The sequence below is a fragment of the Bos grunniens genome, chromosome X (assembly GCF_055505025.1).
Source record: "Bos grunniens cultivar Pamir isolate PY7600 chromosome X, Bosgru_T2T1.0, whole genome shotgun sequence".
NCBI classification, from domain to species: Eukaryota; Metazoa; Chordata; class Mammalia; order Artiodactyla; family Bovidae; genus Bos; species Bos grunniens.
Window position 1 is genome coordinate 99,085,485 of NC_141194.1, and position 14,006 is coordinate 99,099,490.

The following is a 14,006-nucleotide window of genomic DNA, read 5'->3' on the forward strand; positions in this document are numbered from 1 at the left end:
CCTCAAGCATCAAGCCTGGACTTGCAATCTATTTCAGATATGATAATATACATGTTTAAATGCTATTCTCTCAAATCATCCCACCCTTGCCTTCTCCCACAGAGTCCAAAAGTCTGATATTTATATCTGTGTCTTTTTACTGTCTCACATATAGGGTCATCATTACCATTTTTCTAAATTCCATATATATGCGTTAATATACTGTATTGGTGTTTTTCTTTCTGACTTACTTTGCTCTGTATAATGGGCTCCAGTTTCATCCACCTCATTAGAACTGATTCAAATGTATTCTTTTCAATAGCTGAGTAATATTCCATTGTGTATTTGTACCACAGATTTCTTATCCATTCATCTGCTGATGGACATCTAGGTTGCTTCCATGTCTTGGCTATTGTAAACAGTGCTGTGATGAACATTGGGGTACATGTGTCTCTTTCAATTCTGGTTTCCTCGGTGTGTATGCCCAGCAGTGGGATTGCTGGATCATAAGGCAGTTCTATTTCCAGTTTTTTAAGGAATCTTCACACTGTTCTCCATAGTGGCTGTACTAATTTGCATTCCCACCAACAGTGTAAGAGGGTTTCCTTTTCTCCACACCCTCTCCAGCATTTATTGCTTGTAGACTTTCGGATAGCAGCCATTCTAACTGGCGTGAAATGGTACCTCATAGTGGTTTTGATTTGCATTTCTCTGAGAATGAGTAATGTTGAACATCTTTTCATATGTTTGTTAGCCATCTGTATGTCTTCTTTGGAGAAATGTCTATTTATTTCTTTGGCCCATTTTTTGATTGGGTCATTTATTTTTCTGGAATTGAGGTGTAGGAGTTGCTTGTATATTTTTGAGATTAGTTGCTTGTCAGTTGCTTCATTTGCTATTATTTTCTCCCATTCTGAAGGCTGTCTTTTCACCTTGCTTATAGTTTCCTTTGTTGTGCAGAAGCATTTAATTTTAATTAGGTCCCATTTGCTTATTTTTGCTTTTATTCCCAATATTCTGGGAGGTGGGTCATAGAGGACCCTGCTGTGATTTATGTCGGAGAGTGTTTTGCCTATGTTCTCCTCTAAGAGTTTTCTAGTTTCTGGTCTTATGTTTAGATCTTTAATCCATTTTGAGTTTATTTTTGTGTATGGTGTTAGCAAGTGTTCTAGTTTCATTCTTTCACAAGTGGTTGACCAGTTTTCCCAGCACCACTTGTTAAAGAGATTGTCTTTTCTCCATTGTATATTCTTGCCTCCTTTGTCAAAGATAAGGTGTCCATAGGTGCATGGATTTATCTCTGGGCTTTCTATTTTCTTCCATTGATCTACGTTTCTGTCTTTATGCCAGTACCATACTGTCTTGATGACTGTTGCTATGTAGTAGATCCTGAAGTCAGGCAGGTTGCTTCCTCCAATTCCATTCTTCTTTCTCAAGATTCCTTTGGCTATTCGAGGTTTTTTGTAATTCCATGCAAATTGTGAAATTATTTGTTCTAATTCTCTGAAAAATAGCTTGATAGCTATTTGGGTAGCTTGATAGGGATTGCATTGAATCTATTCATTGCTTTGGGGTAGTATACTGATTTTCACTATATTGATTCTTCCAATCCATAATCATGGTATATTTCTCCATCTATTTGTGTCATCTTTGATTTATTTCATTAGTGTTTTATAGTTTTCTATATATAGGTCTTCTGTTTCTTTAAGTAGATTTATTCCTAAGTATTTTATTCTTTCCGTTACAATGGTGAATGGAATTGTTTCCTTAATTTCTCTTTTTATTTTCTCATTATTAGTGTATAGGAATGTAAAGGATTTCTGTGTGTTAATTTTATATCCTGCAACATTACTGTATTCATTAATTAGCTCTAGCCATTTTCTGGTAGAGTCTTTAGGGTTTTCTATGTAGAGGATCATGTCATCTGCAAACAGTGAGAGTTTTACTTCTTTCCCTATCTGGATTGATTTTATTTCTTTTTCATCTCTGATTTCTGTGGCCAAAACTTCCAGAACTATGTCGAATAGTAGTGGTGACAGTGGGTAACCTTGTCGTGTTCCTGACATTAGGGGAAATGCTTTCAATTTTTCACCATTAAGGATAATGTTTGATGTGGGTTTATCGTATATAACTTCTATTATGTTGAGGTTTGTTCCCACTATGCCTGCTTTCTGGAGGGTATTTATCATAACTGGATGTTGAAATTTGTCAAAGGCTTTCTCTGCATCCATTAAGATAATCATATGGTTTTTGTCTTTCCATTTGTTAATGTGGTGTATTACATTGATTGATTTGTGGATATTGAAGAATCCTTCCATCCCTGGGATAAAGCCCACTTGGTCATGATGTATGATCTTTTTAATATGTTGTTGGATTCTGTTTGCAAGAATTTTGTTCAGGATTTTTGCATCTATGTTCATCAGTGATATTGGCCTGTAGTTTTCTTTTTTTGTGGCATCTTTGTCAGGTTTTAGTATTAAGGTGATGGTGGCCTCATAGAATGAGTTTGGAAGTTTACCTTTCTCTGCAATTTTATGGAAGAGTTTGAGTAGGAAAGGTTTTAGCTCTTCTCTAAATTTTTGGTAGAATTTAGCTGTGAAGCCTTCTGGTCCTGGGCTTTTGTTTGTTGGAAGATTTCTGATTATGATTTCCATTTCTGTGCTGGTGATGGGTCTGTTAAGATTTTCTATTTCTTCCTGGTCCAGTTTTGGAAAGTTATACTTTTAAGAATTTGTCCATTTCTTCCAAGTTGTCCATTTTATTGGCATATAGTTTCTGATTGTAGTCTCTTATGATCCTTTGTATTTCTGTGTTGTCTGTTTTGATTTCTCCATTTTCATTTTTAAGTTTGTTGATTTGATTCTTCTCTGTTTCTTGATGAGTCTGGCTAATGGTTTGTCTATTTTATTTATCTTCTTGAAGAACCAGCATTTAGTTTTGTTCATTTTTGCTATGGTCTCTTTTGTTTCTTTTGCATTTATTTCTTCCCTACTTTTTGTGATTTCTTTCCTTCTACTAATGCTGGGGTTCTTCATTTCTTCCTTTTCTAGTTGATTTCAGTGTAGAGTTAGGTTATTTATTTGATTTCTCTCCTATGTCTTGAGGTGGGCTCATATTGCTATGAACGTTCCCCTTAGTACTGCTTTTATTTAATCCCATAGGTTTTGGGTTGTTGTGTTTTCATTTTCATTCGTTTCTATGCATATTTTTATTTCTTTTTTTATTTCTTCTGTGATTTGTTGGTTATTCAGGAGTGTGTTGTTTGCATTCCATATGTTTGTATTTTTCATAGTTTTTTTTTTTCCTGTAGTTGATACATTGTGATCAGAAAAGATGCTTGAGATGATTTCAGTTTTTTTTTTTTTTTTAATTTACCAAGGCTAGATTCATGGCCCAGGATGTGATCTATCCTGGAGAAGGTTCCATGTGCACTTAAGAAAAAGGTGAAATTCGTTGTTTTAGGGTGAAATGTCCTATAGATATCAATTAGCAGGTCCATTGTATCATTTAAAGTTTGTGTTTCCTTGCTAATTTTCTGTTTAGTTGATCTATCCATTGATGTTAGTGGGGTATTAAAGTCTCCCACTATTATTGTGTTACTGTTAATTTCCCCTTTCATATTTGTTAGCATTGCATTACATATTGCGGTGCTCCTATGTTGGGTGCATATATATTTATAATTGTTGTATCTTCTTGGATTGATCCTTATGTAGTGTCCTTCTCTGTCTCTTTTCATGGCCTTTATTTCAAAGTCTATTTTATCTGATATGAGTATTGCTGCTCCTGCTTTCTTTGAGTCTCCGTTTACGTGAAATATCTTTTTTCCAGCCCTTCACTTTCAGTCTGTATGTGTCCCTAGGTTTGAGGTAGGTCTCTTGTAGACAGCATATATAGGGGTCTTATTTTTTTTATCCATTCGGCCAGTCTTTGTCTTTTGGTTGGGGCATTCAACCCATTTACATTTAAGGTAAGTATTGATAAGTATGATCCCATTGCCATTTACTTTATTGTTTTGGGTTCACGTTTATAATCCTTTTTTGTGCTTCCTGTCTAGATTTGTTGGAGAGCTGGTTTGGTGGTGCTGAATTCTCTCAGCTTTTGCTTGTCTTTAAAGCTTTTGATGTCTCCTTCATATTGAATGAGATCCTTGCTGGGTGTAGTAATCTGGGTTGTAGGTTATTTTCTTTCATCACTTTAAGTATGTCCTGCCATTTCCTTCTGGCTTGAAGAGTTTCTATTGACAGATCAGCTGTTATCCTTATGGGGATCCCCTTGTGTTGGGAGCCAGAGTGAGGTACTCTGCCCGTGGCAAAGGTCATGAGGAAGGAGGTTCGACACACGCAAAGGCGGGATCGAGCCTCAGGAGTCCCCCTGGAAATCCTCGAGCATCTACCCCCATAACCAGACCCTGCCTACTTTACTACTTTGTGCTCATCTACACTTCTGACTTTACGGGGAGCTGTCCCCCACCACCTCTTTCGGAGAAGGAGTTAACTTAAAGCTCCAGTTAATAAAAACTCCTGGGCATGACAAGAGTGTTTTAACCTACAAACTCCTCTGAAGGTTCTCTAGCCTGCCTGACAGGCTTGTCCGGCCACATGTGATTGCTCACAGCCTCCCAACTGTGAGAGGCACGAGATGCTTTAAACCTTCTAAAAACAGGTTCCTTAGAAAAGTTAGAAAACTATTAGTATAAGTATAATGGGCTGATTAGAAATTGTATTGGTGAAGGGTTTTTCATTTGTTGAGCCAATGTTTGTTGCTAAGTCTCCACATCCCCTGCCCTTATACACATTAATGAATATATAGAAGAAATAAGTATTAACCTTTGATATAAATCATGTTAGACCTTAGGCTAAGTAAATTCTTTCCTTAACTAAAACCCACTATACCCTCACCCTATAGGAATGTAACTTTATTTGGGTGGTGTCTGTTTTAAGAATAATCACCCATGGAGAAATAAGTGTCCTGGTTGACTGACTGCTGTCACAAGGAGAGGGTCATAAATTGTCAGCAGGCCCCCTGGCCAGAAGATGATGTAACACCCCTAAGACCTCTGTATACATTTGTATGAAGCACCTGACTTTGATAAAAGTCAGGACTGCTGACCCCACATGACTTTTGCATAACATCTCAGTGTATAAAAGTAGACCATGGAAAATAAAGAATTGGGATCAGTTTCTCAAAATACTGGTCTCCCCATGTCTCTCTCTCTCTCACACTCTGGCTGAATCTCCATCTGGAGCACGGAACCCACCAAGCTTACTAATTTTGCCTGGGCTTCTAAGATCCGACCGGGGAGGCCTCAGTGTCTCCTCTCCTTCGGGAGAATGGAAGGACGCCTGCGGCCTATGTAAGTGGTGCAAGCTTCTTGTCTTGAAGTTTTATTGGTCTCCCACATAAACCAAGCCACTCAGCCTCTTTTCTCCACTGAGTTTTCCTACTGAGCTATCCTCATTCTGTTACTCTTTATATTTCTAATTAATATCTAATTGAAGCTATTGTATCCTGATCCTCGCCGACGCCGTCCCCGCTTCGAACTCCCTGGATCAGCCGGGGCTGGACCCCGGCACCCTTGTGGGTTAATTGTTGTTTTTCCCTTGATATTTTTAATATTTGTTCTTTGTGTTTGATCTTTGTTAATTTGATTAATATGTGTATTGGGGTATTTCGCCTTGGGTTCATCCTGTTTCAGACTCTCTAGGTTTCTTGAACTTGTATGGCTATTTCCTTCCCCATTTTAGGAATTTTTCAACTATTATCTCCTCAAGTATTTTCTCAAGGCCTTTCATTTTGTCTTCTTTTTCTGAGACTCCTATGACTCGAATGTTGGGGCGTTTGACATTGTCCCAGAGGTCTCTGAGGTTGTCCACATTTCATTTAATTATGTTTTGCTCTCTGCTTCATTGATTTCCACCATTCTATCTTCCACCTCACTTATCCTATCTTCTGCCTCAGTTATTCTACTGTTGGTTCCCTCCAGAGTGCTTTTGATCTCAGCTATTGCATTATTCATTATTGAATGACTCTTTTTTATTTCTTCTAGTTCTTTGTTAAACTTTTCTTGCATCTTCTCAATCCTTGTCTCCAGACTATTTATCTGTAACTCCATTTTGTTTTCAAAATTTTGTATCATTTTTACTATCATGATTCTGAATTCTTTTTCAGTTAGACTCCCTATCTCCTCCTTTTTTGTTTGGTTTGATGGGCTTTTATCATGTTCCTTTACCTTCTGAATATTTCTCTGCCTTTTCATCTTGTTTAGGTTGCTGTGTTTGCAGTGGTCTTTCTGTATGCTGGAAGTTTGTGGCTCCTCTTTTTTGTGGAGGTTCCTCCCTGTGGGTGGGGTTGGACAAGTGGCTTGTCAAGATTTCCTGGTTAGGGAAGCTGGTGGGTGAAGCTGGCTCTCTTCTCTCTTGAGTGCAATTAAGTGTCCAGTAGTGAGTTTTGAGATGTCTGTGGTTTGGTGTGACTTTTGGCCGCCTGTATTTTTGTGCTCAGGTTTATGTTCCTGCTTTGTTGGAGAATTAGCTTGGTATGTCTCACTCTGAAACTTGTTGGCTCTTGGGTGGAGCTTGGTTTCAGTGTAGGTATGGAGGCTTTTGGATGAGCTTTTGTTGATTAATGATCCCTGGAGTCAGGAGATTTCTGGTGATCTCAAGCTTTGGTTTTAGGCCACCTGCCTTTGGCTTTCAGTCTTATTTTTGTAGTAGCCTCAAGATTTCTCCATCCATACAACACCAGTGGCAAAACATTTAGGTTAATGGTGAAAAGATTCTCCACAGTGAGCGACACCCAGAGAGGTTCAGAGTTACATGAAGAAGAGAAGAGGGAGGAGGGAGATAGAGAAAACCAGAAGGAGAAGAGAGGGAATCAAAAGTGGATAGCAGTCTAGCCAGTAATCAATTTCCTATATGCTCTCTACAGTCTGAACACTCAGAGAGGTTCATGGAGTTCCATAGAGAAGAGAAAAAAGGAGGAAGGAGATATAGGTGACCAGAAGGAAAGGAGGGGGAGTCAAAAGGAGAGAGACCAGTCTAGCCTGTGATCAGTTCCCTAATTTTTCTCCACAGCCTGGAGCACCCAAAGAGATTCACAGAGTTAAGCTGAGAAGAGAAGGGGAAGGGAGGAGATAGAGGTGACCTGGGGGAGAAAAAGGAGAGTCAAAAGGGGAGAGAGCAATCAAGCCAGTAATCACACTCTTAAGTGAAATTGGGTACTGAAGATTAGATTCTTAAAGGTACAAAATTGATTAAAAAATACCAAAAAGCAAAGATTAAAAATCTAGAGTAGAGGTTAGACTCTCAAAAATACAGTATTAAACAAAATTGCAAAAGTTATGTAAAAAATGCGAAATTTGCTTTAAAAATAGGGTCTTTTTCTTCAAGGTAGGTTTTAAAAATGAAGGTTAAAGATTAATAAAGAACTTTAAAATAAAACAATTAAAAAGAAGTTAAAAAATTATAATAGTAAAATATATCTGGGAATTTCTCTGGAGGTGTTGAGGGCAGTGTGTGGTCCGTTTTGTTTCAGATAGTTCTTTGTTCCACCTTATACTTCTTCTCAAGGTCTATAGGTCCCTTCCAATGCAGTCAGTATTAATTACAGGGTTTTAATCTGTTGCACCTATCACTTCCAGAGCTGTTCCCTCTTCTTTGTTTATTTTGGCTTCCTCTGTTTGCAAGTCTCTTCAGTATCTAACTTCCACCCTGACACAAGGGGGCAAAGGTGGTCATTTATTTAGGCTCAATTGTTCAATTGTGCTGTGGGGAGGGAGGAACACTGCATACAAATATCACTGGTGTGTGTGGGTAGTGCTCGCAGTGTCTGGGTCACACTAGGTTTGCCCCCACTCACGGCGTGTGTGCTTTCCCAGTCTACACTGCTTAGGCTTCAGGTTGCTCTGCTGGTAACTGTCTGAGGTGGGCCCTGGGTTGTGTGCACTTCCCAGATCTATGCTGCTCAGGTTCAGGTTCTTGGGTACTCCACAAAGGCACAGACTCAGTTGGGCCTGAGTTTTGTCCCCACGTTTTGTGCCCTTCCTAGGTCCGAGCAGCTCAGTTGACCAGGTGCTTGTCGAGTGCACACTCCCCAGGTGCACTGCATCTTATCACCACCCCGGTCCCAGCCGCTCAGTATCCTGAGTGTGCAGCTGCATCTCACGTGTGCCATGTGTCTCTTCAGGGGAGCTGATCTCTGGCTGAGACCCTCCTGATGGATGTCAACCACCCAGGATCCCAGGAAGACTTGGTTAGTGACTGAGAGCCTGCTTGCAGTTTGGTAGGGGATGCTGTCTCTGAGGCTGAGTTTGCCCCTTTCCTTCCAGCTCTGGCTGGTGCCTGCCTGCCTCCTTGCCTCTGGCGGGGGATAGGCCAGTCCGCAGTGGGCTAGCTCTCCTCTGGTATTTGCTCAGTCCTTTGTTCTGTGATCGAGCCCAGCAGTGCCTTAGGTTAGAGCTTTTCATGGAAAAGTTTTCTCTCTCTCTTTCCTCTTTTTTTTTTTTTTTTTCTCCCTCTCTGACTATCCCATGGTTTGGGTTGCTATCTCACGTTAGCTGCCTCAAATCTCAGATTGCCCTGAGGGCATTCAGGCCGGGTCCTTACCCTAAGGAGTGCAGCCCGCACCTCCCTGTTCAGCCCCTGCTTGCTGGTGGCAGACATGAGCGTCTGGGTTACTTTTGCGCTAGGAGTTGTAATTGGACCTGCAATCTGTGGGTTTTATTTATTTATTTATTTTTTCCTCTCCATTATGTTGCCTTCTGAGATTCTAAAACTCCCCACAGGCCCACCGGTGAGATAGTCTCCTGGTGTTTGGAAACTTCTCTTTTAAGACTCCCTCCTTGAGATGGTTCTCCATCCCTAACTCTTTTATCTCTCTTTTTATCTTGTATATTTTGTCCTACCTCCTTTTGAAGAAAATGGGCTACCTTTCTGGGTGCCTGGTGTCCTCCACCAGCATTCAGAAGTTGTTTTGTGGTATTGGCTCAGCATTCAAATGATCTTTCGATGTGTTTTTGCGGGAGAAAGTGGTCTCCCTGTCCTATTCCTCTGCCATCTTAGGGCCACATCCCTAAATATATAAAACTTTTAAAATTATCATTCAATAAATCTGAAGGAGAAGGAAGAGAGGAAAGGAAGGATGGAGGAAGGGAGGAATAGAAAAACCACCAGACAAACAGGAGTTCTCACCCATGGATTTCCAAAAAGATTTCAAAGTCAAGACAAAAGGCCAATATCTTTGACTTACTTTTATTATCATAATCATACTCAATGGCTTGCCTGGAGGACCCTGCCCCTCTGCTTGACTATAAACTAAAATGCCTTTGTTCAACTTGAGAGTTTCGAGTTAAGCTTTATTTGAAGCAAAATGAGGACTGCAGCCTGGGAGGCAGCATCTCAGATAGCTCTAAAGATTGCTCCAAAGCAGCAGTGGGGGAAGGTCAATATATGAGGTTTTGCTGAAGAGGGAGTTCAATACCATGAAGCACTCATTTAACAAAAGGTTTTTTTTTTTTTTTTTTTTAGTTATGAGAATCTGATGTCACCATGAAGGGATTTATTGCTTCTCTAGATATGAGGAGATGTAATAATTGAGATCATAAAATATGTTCCTAAAAGCCTAGAGGCCTGTCTTACCAGATTCCCTGGAGCATATTGTGCCTCACTCCACCTTGAATTCCCTCAGGGATTGTTGAAAGTCAACAGCTATAGCAGCATGGGGTTCAATCTCCATGGCAAATGGCAAATACCTTTGTTGTTCAGTCATTGACTATGCTCTTGTTAAGTGCCAATTTGTAGTTGACATAGCCCCCTTTGTGGTCATAAATCTGACTATACTTTGGGTGGGGGGAGCATTTCATGACCATTTTGTCTGGCATTGCTTGGAAGGCTCGTTCCCAGTTCTGAAAAAGGTTTTTGCTGGTAGGCCACTCAATGTGCTATTGCTGGATTAGATCTTGGTTAAAGATCTCTGGACACCTGTCTTCTAGTTATGATCCAGGAAAGTATTCCCTTTCATTGCATCTTCCCATATCTAAAGTTACACTATTACAATCATTGATCATATATCAAGCTATACATTTGATTAACTGCTTCAAGTCTAGTCATCATTATTTTCATTGGAGTGTCAGTCATAAACTTGGTAATATAAGAAACAATAATCTTGTGACATAAATATACAAATAGTATATTTTGTGATATTACTATACAAATATTTGTGATATTACTATAAAAATAATAATCTTGTGATACAAATATACAAATAGTAACTATACTGGAATTAAAGTAAATATTTTAGCCATGAGCCTTACTCACAAGCCAGTTTTCTAAAAGATCGTCAAGACTAGGGAATGGGTCACTTAAAGCAGAAATCTGATTTTTAATATGGTTCATCAAGTGTGATACATTAAAGGATTTATCAGGAATGAAAATATAGAATTCACTTTGAATTATAGTGCAAATATCTCCCTGAGATACTGTAAGGGGTCAAGGACCTTGCAGTTGTGTAGCACTTCCTTTCTCATCATAGAGATCTCAGAATTCAATAGGCTAATAGCTCAGTTACTATCATTTAAAGCTTATGAAAGTTGTTAAGGCTTCAATATGGCAAATTACATCCTTCAACCCCAGTGAAGGCATGCACACACACACACACACACACACAAAGCTGCTAAATGGTCATACCAGAATACAGATCTTTGACCCATTGGTATCATACCAATCATAGATTGGTTGGGGTTACCTCTAATTTTTTAACATGTATGACCTTAAATTTATGGGAATCCCAGGACACACATTTGCATCCATCCCTGTAGATATCAAGGCCATAAAAGTGCCACAAATCCACTGAGTTCCATACCAACCACTCTCTCTAAGGGTAATAATAGGCATAGTTCATAAAGTACCCAGCCTTGTCCCATAATTAATGTGTTGATCATTTTCAGTATGATTTAACTGTTTCAAACATAGAGGACCTTTTAAACTTAAATGACCATAGCTTGGTGTTAACCATATAGATCCACCCCATAATTGTGGGAGTTTTCCTTTTAGTAAACGAGGGGGTTTTATTTTTTATTTTTTTAATTGAGACTTAGCTTGTCACTCTGATTGAGTTTGAATGATCCTAAGAAAAAACTTAAATTTATGGCCAGAATCAGAGCAGGTATTATTAATTGGCCAGATTAGAGGATTCCCATCTAGTAACATTGTGAATAGATAGGACGGAACTGAACTTTCATTTAAAATAAATTTCCTAGAGGGTATCTAATCAGAGCCCTGAAGGAGAGATATTCACCATGGTAACCCAGAAGTACTAGAGATAGGAAATTGGCCACAACTCAACAATTGGATTGAGATTTAAACTAGCATAGAATCGTGTCCATGATAGAAAACATTTGATGTGTAGGCACAGGTCCAAGGAGTTAAGAAAACATTATAAATGATCATATGAATCAAGTCCAGCATCTTGGGCAAGCTGTCTACTTCCGACGTCATCATCTTCTCATTCTAGGGTAGTGCAGCTTTCTCTTTGAGACTCGTTATAAGGTGAGGTCAGCAGGCCTCTCTTTAGACCAGTCCAGCTTAGGGGCCTTTGGAAGTGGGAGTTAATTCAAGAGTCAATTTCCTTGCACTTTCACTGTGCATGAGTCAGTTAAGAGTACTCAAGAGAAAGGTCCTTCCACCCAGGTTGGAGACAATTTCTTAAATTATGTCTTTTTCCAGTCTTGGTTGGAGGTCGTGCGTGAGGCATCTAATCTTCATTCAAAGATATATTACTGAGATAAGCTTCAGAAGCTAACCTAAGTTCAGTTCAGTTCAGTCGCTCAGTCGTGTCTGACTCTTTGTGACCCCATGAATCGCAGCACACCAGGCCTCCCTGTCCATCACCAACTCCTGGAGTTCAGTCAGACTGACGTCCATTTAGTCAGTGATGCCATTGAGCCATCTCATCCTCTGTCGTCCCCTTCTCCTCCTGCCCCCAATCCCTCCCAGCGTCAGACTCTTTTCCAATGAGTGAACTCTTTCATGAGGTGGCCAAAGTACTGGAGTTTCAGCTTTAGCATCATTCCTTCCAAAGAAACCCCAGGGCTGATCTCCTTCAGAATGCACTGGGTGGATCTCCTTGCAGTCTCCTTGCAAGGGACTCTCAAGAGTCTTCTCCAACACCACAGTTCAAAAGCATCAATTCTTTGGTGATCAGCTTTCTTCACAGTCCAACTCTCACATCCATACATGACCACAGGAAAAACCATAGCCTTGACTAGACTGACCTTTGCTGGCAAAGTAATGTCTCTGCTTTTGGATATGCTATCTAGGTTGGTCATAACTTTTCCAAGGAGTAAGCATCTTTTAATTTCATGTCCGCAATCACCATCTGCAGTGACTTTGGAGCCCAGAAAAATAAAGTCTGACACTGTTTCCACTGTTTCCCCATCTATTTCCCATGAAGTAATGAGACCAGATGCCATGATCTTCATTTTCTGAATGTTGAGCTTTAAATCAGCTTTTTCGCTCTCCACTTTTACTTTCTTAAGAGGCTTTTTAGTTCCTCTTCACTTTCTGCCATAAGGGTGCTGTCATCTGCATATCTGAGGTTATTGATATTTCTCCTGGCAAACTTGATTCCAGCTTGTGCTTCTTCCAGCCCAGCTTTTGTCATGATGTACTCTGCCTATAAGTTAAATAAGCAGGGTGACAATATACAGCCTTGACGTACTCCTTTTCCTATTTGGAACCAGTCTGTTGTTCCATGTCCAGTTCTAACTCTTGCTTCCTGACCTGCATATAGGTTTCTCAAGAGGCAGTTCAGGTGGTCTGGTATTCCCATCTGTTTCAGAATTTTCCACGGTTTTTTGTCATCCACACAGTCAAAGGCTTTGGCATAGTCAATAAAGAAGAAATAGAGGTTTTACTGGAACTCTCTTGCTTTTTCCATGATCAAGCGGATGTTGGCAATTTGATCTCTGGTTCCTCTGCCTTTTCTAAAACCAGCTTGAATATCTGGAAGTTCATGGTTCACATATTGCTGAAGCCTGGCTTGGAGAATTTTGAGCATTACTTTACTAGCGTGTAAGATGAGTGCAATTGTGTGGTAGTTTGAGCATTCTTTGGCATTGCCTTTCTTTGGGATTGGAATGAAAACTGACCTTTTCCTGTCCTATGGCCACTGCTGAGTTTTCCAAATTTGCTGGCATATTGAGTGCAGCACTTTCACAGCATTATCTTTCAGAATTTGAAATAGCTTAACTGGAATTCCATCACCTCCACTAGCTTGTTCCTATTGATGCTTTCTAAGGCCCACTTGACTTCACATTCCAGGATGTCTGGCTCTAGGTGAATGATCACACCTTCGTGATTATCTTGGTCATGAAGATCTTTTTTGTATAGTTCTGTGTATCCCTGATATCCCTGATACTAAGAAGCCACCTCTTCTTAATAACTTCTGCTTCTGTTAGGTCCATACCATTTCTGTGCTTTATCGAGCCCATCTTCACATGAAATGTTCCCTTGGTATCTCTAATTTTCTTGAAGAGATTTCTAGTTTTTCCCATTCTGTTGTTTTCCTCTATTTCTTATCATTGATCTCTGAGAAAGGCTTTCTTATCTCTTCTTGCTATTCTTTGGAACTCTGCATTCAGATGCTTATATCTTTCCTTTTCTCCCTTGCTTTTTGCTTCTCTTCTTTTCACAGCTCTTTATAAGGCCTCTTCAGACACTCATTTTGGTTTTTTGGATTTCTTTTCCATGATGATTGTCTTGATCCCTGTCTCCTGTACAATGTCTCGAACCTCCGACCGTAGTTCATCAGGCACTCTATCTGTCAGATCTAGGCCCTTAAATCTATTCCTCACCTCCATTGTATAATCTTAAGGGATTTGATTTAGGTCATACCTGAATGGTCTAGTGGTTTTCCCTACTTTCTTCAATTTCAGTCTGAATTTGGCAATAAGGAGTTCATGATCTGAGCCACAGTCAGCTCCTGGTCTTATTTTTGTTGACTGTATAGAGCTTCTCCATTTTTGGTTGCAA